This window comes from Ischnura elegans, chromosome 13, assembly GCF_921293095.1.
Source record: "Ischnura elegans chromosome 13, ioIscEleg1.1, whole genome shotgun sequence".
Lineage (NCBI taxonomy): Eukaryota > Metazoa > Arthropoda > Insecta > Odonata > Coenagrionidae > Ischnura > Ischnura elegans.
In genome coordinates this window covers 14,012,461-14,026,456 of record NC_060258.1, presented here as the reverse complement: position 1 = coordinate 14,026,456, position 13,996 = coordinate 14,012,461, and positions in this window count along the sequence as shown.

Genomic DNA, 13,996 nt, shown 5'->3' with positions numbered 1-13,996 from the left:
TAAATAATGATTTTTTAAAAATTAATTCAAAATTATGCAACGACCGCCGCGCCGTGAATTAGGATCTAGAGAGCATTTGGGAATTTCACAAATTATTTAATGTCCGGATAGCAATCTGATAAACGAATATCTTTACCCATCCTTTCCCCTATTCTGACGTTCGTTTTTTAAATTACCCTCTTCCACCGTTTAGTGACTAGATAACAATATTATGATGAATGCATCATAATAAATCACCTGGTCCAGACGAAATCCCTTCTCGCGTATATAAAGAACTAGCCTCAGAACTTGCCCCCTACTTGCAGTTAATATTCAGTAAATCCATCAAGCAACACGAAGTACCTAATGACTGGAAAATCGCTAATGTAACGCCTATATTTAAAAGTGGAGACAAGGAACAGCCATCTAATTACAGGCCGATATCTTTAACGTCCATCTCTTGCAAAGTCCTTGAACACATCGTAGTCAGCTCGGTAATGAAACACCTAGACGCGCAAAACTTATTAATGGGAAATCAACATGGATTCAGGAAAAGCAGATCGTGCGAAACTCAGTTAGCGCTTTTCGCCCACGATATTTTAGTCTCCGGGGAAGACAACATTCCAGTAGACGCGATTTTTCTTGATTTCAAAAAGGCATTTGATAAAGTACCCCACGGAAAGTTAATAATAAAACTGAAATCTTATGGTCTAGACGAAGATGTCATTTCCTGGATTAGAGAATTTTTGAGCGACCGCGTCCAAAGAGTAGTATTAGACGGTGCAGTCTCCAATGAGGTTAGAGTGACTTCTGGCGTTCATCAGGGTAGTGTCATTGGCCCACTCCTATTCCTTCTTTATATAAACAACATTGGCGAAGTAGTGCAGAGTAAGTTACGATTATTTGCAGACGACGCTGTAGTTTACAGAGAAATTCGTTCCAGCAAAGATATAGATGAACCAACGAATGACCTTGCTGCTATCCAAGCTTGGTGCGATGCTTGGCAGTTAGAATTAAATTTGGAAAAATGCGTCGCAATGAATTTCTGGAAGAAGAATAACTCCCTACAGCGTAACTATATCATTCGGGGCACCCAGTTAAAGGCAGTTGAATCCGTGAAATATCTAGGGGTTAGACTCAATAATGATCTATCGTGGAATAAACATATTCGAGAAATAACCGGTCAAGCTAATTGTAAAATGGGTTTTGTTAAAAGAATACTAGGAAAGTGCGACGACAAAGTGAGAGAAATTAGCTACTTTTCCCTCGTTAGACCACATTTGGAATACGCTGCCAGTGTTTGGGACCCTCATGAAAAAGGCTTAATAACAGAGTTAGAACGCGTGCAAAGAAGAGCTGCCAGGTATGTGAAAGGTCGTTACGATAGTCTTGTTAGTGTAACTGACCTCTTACATAAACTCGGATGGGAATCTCTGTCGGACCGTAGATTGAAAAATAGACTAAACCTTTTAGATAAATTCAAGAGCAGTGTCTTTTCTGACGAAGTTAACCATATCTTGCGGACGCCAACGTACTACGGAAGATCAGATCATATAAATTAGAGAGATAGATTGCAGAACAGACAGATTCCGAATGTCATTTTTTCCACGATCAATAAGAGATTATAACGGCAGCAATAGAACGCATAAATAGATTGCATGACTTGTAGTGTAGCCTACTAACCTATGTAAAACTTACTGCATGTTTCTGAATTTATATTCTATTTCTAACAGCATATAGTAGTATAGTTTGTTATTATACGGGACGTTTTCTGGACGGTGTGGTGTGCATGTGGGAGTCCAAATGCATGCTGCATGCTGGTGATTGATCACCCCCTGCCAAACACCCTAGAGGTGGCTCGCAGGGTAATTTGTAGATGTAGATGTAGATATGCGCCTTTAGATGACGATTACTTATTGAAACCCAGGTCGCGTTAACTAAAAAAGTGGTGGTATTAGTGAAAGTTGGAATTCAAAAAAAAACGTACACTTTTGAGAGTAAAATTACGATATTTCAGTCATTTTTTAAATTTTTCCTCCCCCAATAAATGAAAATGTCATGAATATAGAGTTTGCAATCAGGCTCTTTAACGATGATCATAAAAAAATTCACAGAATCAATGATCAAGATTCATTTACGCGACTGTATATCCTATTCCTGAATTTAAAACTAGATGACGAAAAATTACACCTAGAATTTCAACTATATACTAAGAGCATAACTTACGTATCTATACGACTCTGTATGTCTTGCAGCGTCGCCAATACAGCCGTTAGGTCCTCAGTCCAATCATAATCCACAGCATTGCTGTAATAAACAAAGAGAGTAAATTGTATTCAACGGCAATACCTTCCTAGCAGGAGAACACTAAATTGCACCAAAAGATTCATAAATTCCCAAAGACATTGTAGTATCGCAAAGAGCACAGTTTATTCTATCATTCAAGAAGATATCAGCAAGCAACAACAAATTATTAAACATTCTAATGTTTAGAAACAGGTATGTAGTTAGAAACAAAAAACCCTTCCGAAACTAACTAAAAATTAGCATAATTATTGTAATACCATTGAAAATACATAAAAACCGATGTTTAATTATGACAAAAAAACTAATATAGCATGCTACTCTTTTAAATTTAAGGTTGCAAATTGATTTTCATAGTGTGCCTAGGCCACTCAAAATTTGAGGCTCAGATTTTTTATTGAAATCTTTTCCGTATCCCTCTTTAAATTCATATTCATTGTAAAACTTACCAACTATTTTTATCTCATCTGTGTGCCTTTTCCAAAAAAATGTTATTGTAAATTTTTAAGTAAATATTTTATAAAACCCACCACCTTTATAATGGCCGCTTTTACACAATTTGGCGCATTTCACACACGAAAATCTTTTAAAACTCTACCCCACCCAAATTAAAATTTATATTCCTCTCGCCATGGTCACAATCTATTTTTCTTTGTATACATCTAAACAACGGATGTTGACAATAAAGATAACTTTCTCTTAGGGTCCAGTTCAAAAATCTATTTTGCAAGAGACTCATTAGTGGCACAAGCAGGAGTTTTTCGTTATGAAAACAAACACTTTCTCACTAGGGAACACAAACCTAACCGTGCCTGTCTCGCATTCCGTAACACCTATATAAAGCCCCCCTTTAAGGTTGAAACTCCATCACTTAAATCTGCGTTCGAAGTTGAGCGGTGCCTAGGGAAATGGTATCCATTGTACGTTTCCATTGGTCTTACAGAATTTTTAAACTCAAATAATGTGAAATGAAGTCCTTTCAATGATTGTAACGTTGAAGTCCAAAATGGGCAAAGCATTCTGTCAGCTTATAAATCGTTGATTGTGATTTTGCTTTCGTCATTTAATTAACCTCTGGTCAATCAGAGAAAGTATCAAAAATTATAAAGGGCATTTCCCACGGAAACGTCCCAATAATACATGTGAATCCGGTCAAATGCGTCCAAAATTGGAGTCCAAAATGGGCAAAGATTCTCTAAGCTTATCAATCGCTGATTTTGATGTCGTTCTTACAATTTCATAAGCCTATAGCCAATTACAGAAGGTACCAATATTTATAAAGAACATTTTTCTCCGAAAATTACCCAGAAATACAGACGATTACGGTGAAATGCGGGTTGAGCATCATCACACTTGAATGATACTGATTTTCCGCGTACGTAAAATCATTTCAAAAAGAACAACTGCTTCTAACATAACGTTTATTGTATGCACGCAGCCATGGAACCCAAAACAACTGATGGACACGCATTTCCATTCTAACCATTACACAGTTTACACAATGAAAAGCTGCTTCCGGGATTCGGTTGGAATTGTTACAGTGGGAACCCACATTAGAAGAGCACTGTCAAGTATAATCTCATTTAAAAGCCTAAAATATGGCTTTTATACTTCAGCTAACGTTCTTTGCCAACCATCTCTGTAGAAAAGGACCATCTTATACGCAACTGCCAAAGGATCAATTTAAAATAAATAATGATTTTTTAAAAATTAATTCAAAATTATGCAACGACCGCCGCGCCGTGAATTAGGATCTAGAGAGCATTTGGGAATTTCACAAATTATTTAATGTCCGGATAGCAATCTGATAAACGAATATCTTTACCCATCCTTTCCCCTATTCTGACCTTCGTTTTATAAATTACACTCTTCCACCGTTTACTGACTAGATAACAATATTATGATGAATGCATCGTAATATGCGCCTTTAGATGACGATTACTTATTGAAACCCAGGTCGCGTTAACTAAAAAAGTGGTGGTATTCGTGAAAGTTGGAATTCTAAAAAAACGTATACTTTTGAGAGTAAAATTACGATATTTCAGTCATTTTTAAATTTTTTCCTCCCCCAATAAATGAAAATGTCATGAATATAGAGTTTGCAATCAGGCTCTTTAACGATGATCATAAAAAAATTCACAGAATCAATGATCAAGATTCATTTACGCGACTGTATATCCTATTCCTGAATTTAAAACTAGATGACGAAAAATTACACCTAGAATTTCAACTATATACTATGAGCATAACTTACGTATCTATACGACTCTGTATGTCTTGCAGCGTCGCCAATACAGCCGTTAGGTCCTCAGTCCAATCATAATCCACAGCATTGCTGTAATAAACAAAGAGAGTAAATTGTATTCAACGGCAATACCTTCCTAGCAGGAGAACACTAAATTGCACCAAAAGATTCATAAATTCCCAAATACATTGTAGTATCGCAAAGAGCACAGTTTATTCTATCATTCAAGAAGATATCAGCAAGCAACAACAAATTATGAAACATTCTAATGTTTAGAAACAAAAAACCCTTCCGAAACTAACTAAAAATTAACATAATTATTGTAATACCATAGAAAATACATAAAAACCAATGTTTAATTATGACAAAAAAACTAATATAGCATGCTACTCTTTTAAATTTAAGGTTGCAAATTGATTTTCATAGTGTGCCTAGGCCACTCAAAATTTGAGGTTCAGATTTTTTATTGAAATCTTTTCCGTATCCCTCTTTAAATTCATATTCATTGTAAAACTTACCAACTATTTTTATCTCATCTGTGTGCCTTTTCCAAAAAAATGTTATTGTAAATTTTTAAGTAAATATTTTATAAAACCCACCACCTTTATAATGGCCGCTTTTACACAATTTGGCGCATTTCACACACGAAAATCTTTTAAAACTCTACCCCACCCAAATTAAAATTTATATTCCTCTCGCCATGGTCACAATCTATTTTTCTTTGTATACATCTAAACAACGGATGTTGACAATAAAGATAACTTTCTCTTAGGGTCCAGTTCAAAAATCTATTTTGCAAGAGACTCATTAGTGGCACAAGCAGGAGTTTTTCGTTATGAAAACAAACACTTGCTCACTAGGGAACACAAACCTAACCGTGCCTGTCTCGCATTCCGTAACACCTATATAAAGCCCCCCTTTAAGGTTGAAACTCCATCACTTAAATCTTCGTTCGAAGTTGAGCGGTGCCTAGGGAAATGATATCCATTGTACGTTTCCATTGGTCTTACAGAATTTTAAACTCAAATAATGTGAACTGAATTCCTTTCAATGATTATAACATTGTAGCCCAAAATGGGTAAAGCGTTCTCTAAGCTTATTAATCGTTGATTTTGATGTCGCTCTTGTCATTTCATAAACCTCTGGCCAATTGCAGAAGATACCAATAATTATTAAGAAAATTTTTCCCTGAAAACGTCCCAGCGTATTTAGATTCCACGCATAAGACTCTATGCACTTACAGCATGCTTAACTTCTTTCATTACTGTATTCCTCATCCTGGAGTATTAACACGTTGCGTACCGGTGTATTTAAATTCCTAGATACGCCGATTCTGGGAAATATGTGCCTATTAGTGTGTAATGTCTTTGGTTTAAACATGGTTAAAAAGCTAATTTTTAGTATATATCTTTATCCAATCAAACGTTATGATGCATCAATTCATTATGAACAACGAACAACAACTGAAAACGTACAAATGAATACGTATTGTACGCTTTAAATGGTTTAGGTTGACGCACCCCAATGACGAGAATCTTCGTCATCCGTCCGGAACGATCGGAAAAAAAAGTTCAACAAGAGTTCTCCATTCTCCTTGCCACTTTTAGAGCTATGTGGAGCACATCTTTTAGCAAAATTATTAGAATATTCTTCTATTCAACTTTCTCCTCACATTAATATGGAAAGTACAACAGCATGGTGTGATTCTACATTTGTGTTAAGATGGATTCAAACGCCTTCTTACCGCCTGATGACCTACGTTGCTAACCGTGTGAGTCAAATCCAAGAATGGATACCTTGTCATTTATGGAACCATAATGCCTCTGACCAAAATCCAGCGGATTTAGCATCTCGAGGACTCGCACATTCGCAACACCCATGGTGGAAGGGAACGAAGTGGCTATCAATTCCATCCCAAGAGAGGCCTGTATCTAGTTTTGCTCGCATTGATGATGAGTCACCACCTGAAATTATACAGACCCCCGCTGAATATTTTGTTGAGCTGAGAACCGATAGAGTAGGATTTTCTTGTTAAATTCTCATCGTTTTCATTTTCTTGGCCTCTAATGAAAAAGTTACGTCGTTGGATTGACGGTGCCGCAGCGACGCTCAGTATTTCCTCGTCGCTACGTCGGGGAGAGCACTCTCGATGTTAATTTCGAAGCAATTATGTTTCCTATGAAATGCTATAATCTATTCATCATCATCACTGGTCAACAATCCTAGGATTGGTTTGACGCAGCTCTCCACTCAATCCTCCTATCAGCTAATCTTTTCACTCCTACGTATTTCTTCTCTTTCACATCTCTCTTTACTTGTTCCATATATTTTGTTCGAGTTCTTCCTTTTCCATTCTTACCTTCCACCTGTCCTTCGACGATTGTCTTCATCAGGCCATCATGTCTCAAGATGTGGCCTATTAGGTTGTTCCGTATTCTTGTTAAGATTTTCATGAGGCTTCTCTTCTCTCCTACTCTTCTTAGGACTTCCTCGTTAGTAACTCGGTCGATCCATTTGATCTTCATCATTCTTCTGCAGCACCACATTTCGAAGGCCTCTATCCTTACTTTCTCCGCTGCGGTCATTGCCCATGCCTCACTTCCGTATAGGGGCATACTCCAAATGTAGGTTCTTATAAATTCATTGGGGGTTTTACTAACGTGAAGGGGCGAGTGAGGAGGAGAAATGTGAGAAAATGCCAGGTAAGTTGTTTTGAGGTGAAGGGGTGGTAGTGTGTCGACAGCCAAGGATCAGGGAATACCCAGATCGTTAGGCCAGGTAAGTGTAGAAAACCCTTATCGCGAAAAAGGTTCGGAGTGTAAGGAGGCAATTAGATACAAAGCCTGCTTTTTCTTCATCCTTCCAAGGCTGCATGAGGGACAGGGAACAAAAGCCTTGTCAAAACGCCTCGCGGTGGCCCTCCCTTCATTCCAAGAAGATGCAGCTCGGGTGGTTCATTAGGGTTTAGGGAAGTTAAATCATGCTTAGTGGGAGGGGGGAAGAAGACGATGAATGAAGAATAAGGAAGCTTTGTGGGAAGGTATGCATAGTCTCAATGTTTGGGTCAGTGAAACGCTACGGAAAGAAAAAGTGAAGGAAGTCCTCCCAGCGTGAGGGTATTTTTGTCACCCCAGAACATTCTTCCACCAGTACCTTATGCAGAGATGGACGAAAGGAAATAGGCGCCCGTTCCTTCTTCCCTACCACCTATAACCCATACTTTTAAGAAGTTTTATTTTGTATTTCCCACCAATCCAGGAGTAAAACCTCATCTGGTGCACTCCCACGCATCACATTTACCCGTCCATGTCTAAGAAAACGTCCCCAGTGAGGGAATGGGGTTCTGCGGTAGGAAAAAAATACCCCCTCTACTAGCTCCACCTCCAAAGCGGCGTTGGGTTCTTTGACACGTCGCTTATTATCCCTTATTATTTATATTTCAAAACCCATAAGACTTGATTTTTTTAATTGCATGATATAGGCTCCCAGAACATTCGTAAGATTTGTAAGAAACTTTTAATTCTGTGCATAGGGCACCGTGTCTGGGAGTGGGGGGAAGGGAACAAGAGGTTTGAGGAGTAGATTATCAAGTATTCCTTTGGATTGCGAGTTGCCATGTACGACGTATTCTAAGGTTGGTGTCCCGATTAAAATTATTTTCCTCTTTTTTACTATGGTGAGGTCATGTAATACCTAAGGGCCAACCAGTCGAGAAAGACCCAGGATGAAGGCTTGCGTATCGATGTGGAATTCAGTCAAAAGCCAGAGGGTAGGTGCTTTCTGGGGTGTGCGCGGAAAATGTGGCTGCATGCTGTAGAAGATAACCTGAATACAAATTGGCATCAGGAAAGGGCAACTTCTTGTTTTGAATTGATACAGGTAAAGTATCAGCTTCCTATAAAATCTCAGGACTCTAACCTAAGATATAGGCACCAAAATATGGAATCAATACCCCAGAGTGAAGATGAATATGCCGGAGATAGAGGCAACATGAATGCCCGGTTAAGCAAATATCACGAAGACAACAAAGTAAAGCAGGGTATTGGGAGAATCCAGCAACCAAATATTCAATGCTGATATGGTTATCCTCAGCGCAATGAACGATTACAGTGCTACTATCTGACAAAGCAGAACCATATGAAGTCGATATGCAATGCGGCCGCTTAAAATAATCACTTGTTGCAGGTATAACTCTACATGCCAGCCATAGAAGAGTCAGAGAGGGATCTGAAGACATTTCCATTAGATATGGAAAAGACAGTGGGCTACTTTAGCCTCAAATTTTATGCAAAGAAAACCAAGATATTGGTATTTTACATATCATATTCTGACTCGTAACCCATTTCTAGTGAATGCGGCTGAAAGGTCACCATACCAGGTATGTACGAAAGGTCCTCTTCCCTGATCAACTAAAATATTTACCATGGTTAATGATCGTTATGTACTGACCAGTGGATATAATTTAAAATACTGAGGTTTCAAAGTAAAATGTAGAAGATATGCTGAGGAAAACATGCACACACATGAAACATGGTGAAAATAACTAATAATTTGAATAAATAATAAAATAATAGAAATTTGGATAGATTTTCAAGGGTTACGGCCGCGTTGGTTCGTTTCAGCGGACTTAACCCGCTAAGGTTTTACCAACGTCCTTGGAAGCCTCCGTACCATTAGAGGTATTTTATGTAATAGAAGTCTGCCTTGTACTACAGTTTAGAAGATATACTTCTTCTCTCATATTTTTTCCAGAAGCTTTTTTAAATTATAGAGTAGAAATATAAACATCCAGACTCCCCCATTCGTTGATGAGGGGTGAACGCTTTCCTGGCGTTCAGCCTGAGCCCCCTGGCCTCTCGTCAGTGCATTTTCATTTCAGTTCAGTGCATTTCCAAAGGGTGCTGATCGCTCTAAATATAAAATCATTTCCACATTAGATGATTTCGCCTTGATTGTATGAGTTGGCAGCTTAAAAATGATCAAAATGTTTTATAAATGGACATTCAAAAATAAACATACAGCTGGTTCGGTCAAAAAGTGACTCATTTGGAATAAAATTCACCCTGTGCGAGAAATTTTTTCATTCAAATCAGGGTCTCAGGTTTTATTCTTTTAAAAAAAATTATAATATTAATCACTGCCGCCATCGACTTAAAGTTTGACATTCTGCAAAAATTCAGTTAAACACAAATACCAGTGGTAGGGAGATCACAAATAGAGCAAGGAATCCCATTTTGGCTGCAAATAGTGGTGAATACCACTTTCAACTTTACATGAACAAAGTTAAAACTATCTTCCTTCATAATCAAGAATATTTTTTACGGAATCTACAGCGGGCGAGATTTTTTATGAAGAATGACATCAACCAATCAGACTCTGCCAAAGGTGGCTGAAGACCTAAAACAAGGGCTGTGCGAGACTCTCGACTACCCTAGAGTCTCGGCGGTCGAGACGAGACTTAAATGTCCTGGATTTGTCGGTGCGAGAGTCTTCACTAGTCTCGAGAAGTCGTGACTCTTTCAGAAACCCGTGGAGATTCTCGGGTTCTCTCAGAAAATAAAAAAATATAACTATATTTTAGATATCTCTTTTATATGCTGAGAATAATTTAGAAAATCATTTAAAGAAAGGGTATACATATACTTCCAAAACCAACACTTGTTGTGATAAAATATCGAAATAGCAAATTTAAGCAAAATTGTTTATATCTACTGTAACCGGTGCATTCTGCCCGCTTACATAGTGACGCATGAGACGGGAGTGCGAGGTAAAGGAAGGCCGTTTTTTTTCTTTTGTTATGTGTTCGTATGAATGTGTGAGTGAGTGTAAGAGGGTTTTTGAGCGTGTGTCATGAATCATTGTGTCCCCATTTGATGTTTCCCTATTTTCCTCCCCACATTGATGTATAATGCTCTCCCCCCCCCCCTCCTAAAGTGTGCAAGTCGAACTATTAAGACGAAGAAGAACGTGGTTTCCCCCCCCCATGTCCTTGGTGAAGTGACCGTCCAGCCCCAAGTGCATCATCCCTTTCTTTCCCCTGACCCCTCCCTCCCCGGTGCTTCCTCCCCTCAATGGCTATATAACGTGGTGCACCGGAGGAAAAAGGCTGATATTTTTTTTGGCGGTTCCAAGCAACAAAAAACGCTCCCAAGAGTAGGCGGAGTGTGGGGAGGCAGAGAAGAAAAAGTTGGTGGAGAGATCCCGAGAGAGAGAGAGAGAGAGAGAGAGAGAGAGAGAGAGAGAGGGTGCCCAATGCGAATAGGAGTTGCAAGGTAGACTCGTGGTGCCGATGAAAGGATCTCCCAACTGTCGCAGAGAGGCCATCTCCCACTCGTGAACCTGCCGGAGTTGACGCAGAGCAGCCTACGCCGCGGAACCGAATCGCCACGATCAGCAGATCGAGAGCCCCGAAAATTCAACAAACTGTAAGAGAAAAAGCCACGGAATCCCATCCCCCCCCTCAAGGAACAGAAGAAATTTCCCACTTCACCAAGTCAAGAAGAGAATTCATAAAAAATGTTTGTAAAATTCCCCCATTACCGTGTGAATTTCTGTGCAATATCTATTTCGTTGTTTCATATTTCCATTCCCCCCCCGTTTCTTGTTTTTTTTTTATTTGTCCCTTTTTCTTGTGGTTTTTGTATGGGTTATGAATGTGAAAACGTGTAGCGTGATTTTGTTTTGGGTTTAGGTTAAGGACTGAAATTTTTCTGTTGTGCAGCATAGTGAATTATGCGTTGTATTTCATTGAATTCAAGGAGAAGTTAATTGTTACTTTTGCTATTGATTTGCTTGTATTTGTAAATGATCATATTTAAACTCATTAAATTTATGTTGAGCGAACTACGCAGTCGAACGGCTTTCTTTATCCGAACGCTCCTGTCTCAGGTCTCATCACCCCTAAACTTCCCCCTCCTACCCTTCCCCAAAATCCCATTCCCTCGCCCCAGGTGCACGGAATATCCCCGCTACACCTCCGCCCTCCCCTTTTGCCCTCCAATCTCCCCCTCCCCGAATGTGCCCCGCACGGTGGGGTTACATTACATCTACATAATACCCTGCGAGCCACCTCTAGGGTGCTTAGCAGGGGGTGATCAATCACTAGCATGCAGCATAGTGATGAGCGGAACTGTGATTTTCGGATCACTTCGTTACCTGTGACTGCTACTCATCAGTAACGGTGATTCTTAACTGTGATTGCGATCACCGAGGTGAATCACTCTTTAAAGTCATCGGTGATTTGTGGCGCTGCTATTCCTGCTACTTCGTCCAATTCCAAGGAATGAGCTCTCCTCAATAGGAACAAATAAACCTATAGAAATTTGTAAAATTAGGCAAAATATTTTTTTGAGGGAATAGTTCTGATTCCGAGTGTATATTACAATAATTAAGTAAATTTGATGTGGCAAAAGAATTCATAAGGGGCAATCATTTTTTATGCATATTTATAATCAAACCATCATAATTCAAAGCTTAGGCTGTATATTTCGCACAGAATGTCTTATTTATCATTAAAGATGAATAAGACATCCTTATTTTACTATTGGTAGCATCATGGGGGCTGCCGAAGCTAACTTCACCGTGTTCACAGTCGCAGTGATTTCGAGTATTTGGTGATTTAGTCACCGGCAGTGATCGGCTACTTCTCTTCAATCACAGGTGGCGATATATCGCATATCACTTAGTAGCAGCCAGAGCTATCTTAACCGAATCCAGTGATTGAATCACCGATCACAGTGATTTCGAATGTTGAATCACTGACAGTGACTGCTACTTTTCAGTAACGGTGATTTAATCACAGTTAGCGATATATCGCTCATCACTAATGCAGCATGCATTTGGACTCCCACATGCACACCAAACCGAACACAAATAACGTCCTGTATAATAACAAACTATACTACTATATGCTGTTAGAAATAGAATATAGAATAGAAATTCAGAAGCATGCATTAAGTTTAACATAGGTTAGTAGGCTACACTACAAGTCATGCAATCTATTTACGAGTTCTATTGCTGCCGTTATAATCTCTTATCGATCGTGGAAAAAATGACATTCGGAATTTGTCTGTTCTGCAATCTATCTCTCTTATTTTATTTATATGATCTGATCTTCCGTAGTACGTTGGCGTCCGCAAGATATGGTTACCTTCGTCAGAAAAGACACTGCTCTTGAATTTATCTAAAAGGTTTAGTCTATTTTTCAATCTACGGTCCGACAGAGATTCCCATCCGAGTTTATCTAAGAGGTCAGTTACACTTACAAGACTATCGTAACGACCTTTCACATACCTGGCAGCTCTTCTTTGCACGCGTTCTAACTCTGTTATTAAGCCTTTTTCATGAGGGTCCCAAACACTGGCAGCGTATTCCAAATGTGGTCTAACGATGGAAAAGTAGCTAATTTCTCTCACTTTGTCGTCGCACTTTCCTAATATTGTTTTAACAAAACCCATTTTACGATTAGCTTGACCGGTAATTTCTCGAATATGTTTATTCCACGATAGATCATTTTGAGTCTAACTGCTACATATATTTCACGGATTCAACTGCCTTTAACTGGGTGCCCCGAATGATATAGTTACGCTGTAGGGAGTTATTCTTCTTCCAGAAATTCCTTATTTATTCCTTTATTCGTTTATTACTTAACTAACCAAAATTAACTGGTGATCATGGATTTTATTACCTTAGATATCATCAATAAACATTGGAAGCAGGCATGTAATAGTTCAGTGCTTCTTTTTTGTTAATTTAAAACTGAATGTTTCCATTTTATTGTATTATTGACAAAATAAACATTGGTGTAACTCTTTAGATAAAAGGAGTAAAGGGGCATGACTTCTCGATGCGATATTCTTTTCAAACGAAGTGTTCTAATGCGACGAAATAATTTGTTTCAAACGTGTTGAGAAATAGCCAATAATCAAATACGTACTAGATTGAAACATTTTATCAATTTCGCCTGCCATTCATTCCTAATATGAATCGCTAACTGCAGAAAGTCATCATTTCCAAGATGGACGATTTTTACTCATTTCTCTTTGTTGTTGCTACGTGCAAGACTCAAAGTTTCCTATGGAAAATAAAAAAAAATATGGAAACGTATGCTCGGTGTTATTATCATGGCGTGTTAACTTTTAGTAGGAAATTTCGAGTCATAAACCTAGCAAAACATTAGATAAAAAATAGATATCATCAAACTTCGAGATGGTTTCCTGCAAATAGCGATTCATGTGGGGATTTAAAGGAAAAATCCAAGCTATGAGAAAAATTTGCTCAAGAATGTTAGAAGAAACTTATGGAGAAAATATCATAGATTTGGATCCCATTCTATTGTCCTGGCCCCACTCTCATGCCGACAGTTTCTGCTTTCTCTGTGTAGTTGTAGTGCTGAGTCAGCATTTTCCTCGTGCCCAAAGTCTGAGCTCTCAGTTAAACGAAACGAAGAAGGGTTAGCTGTTAGCAGTG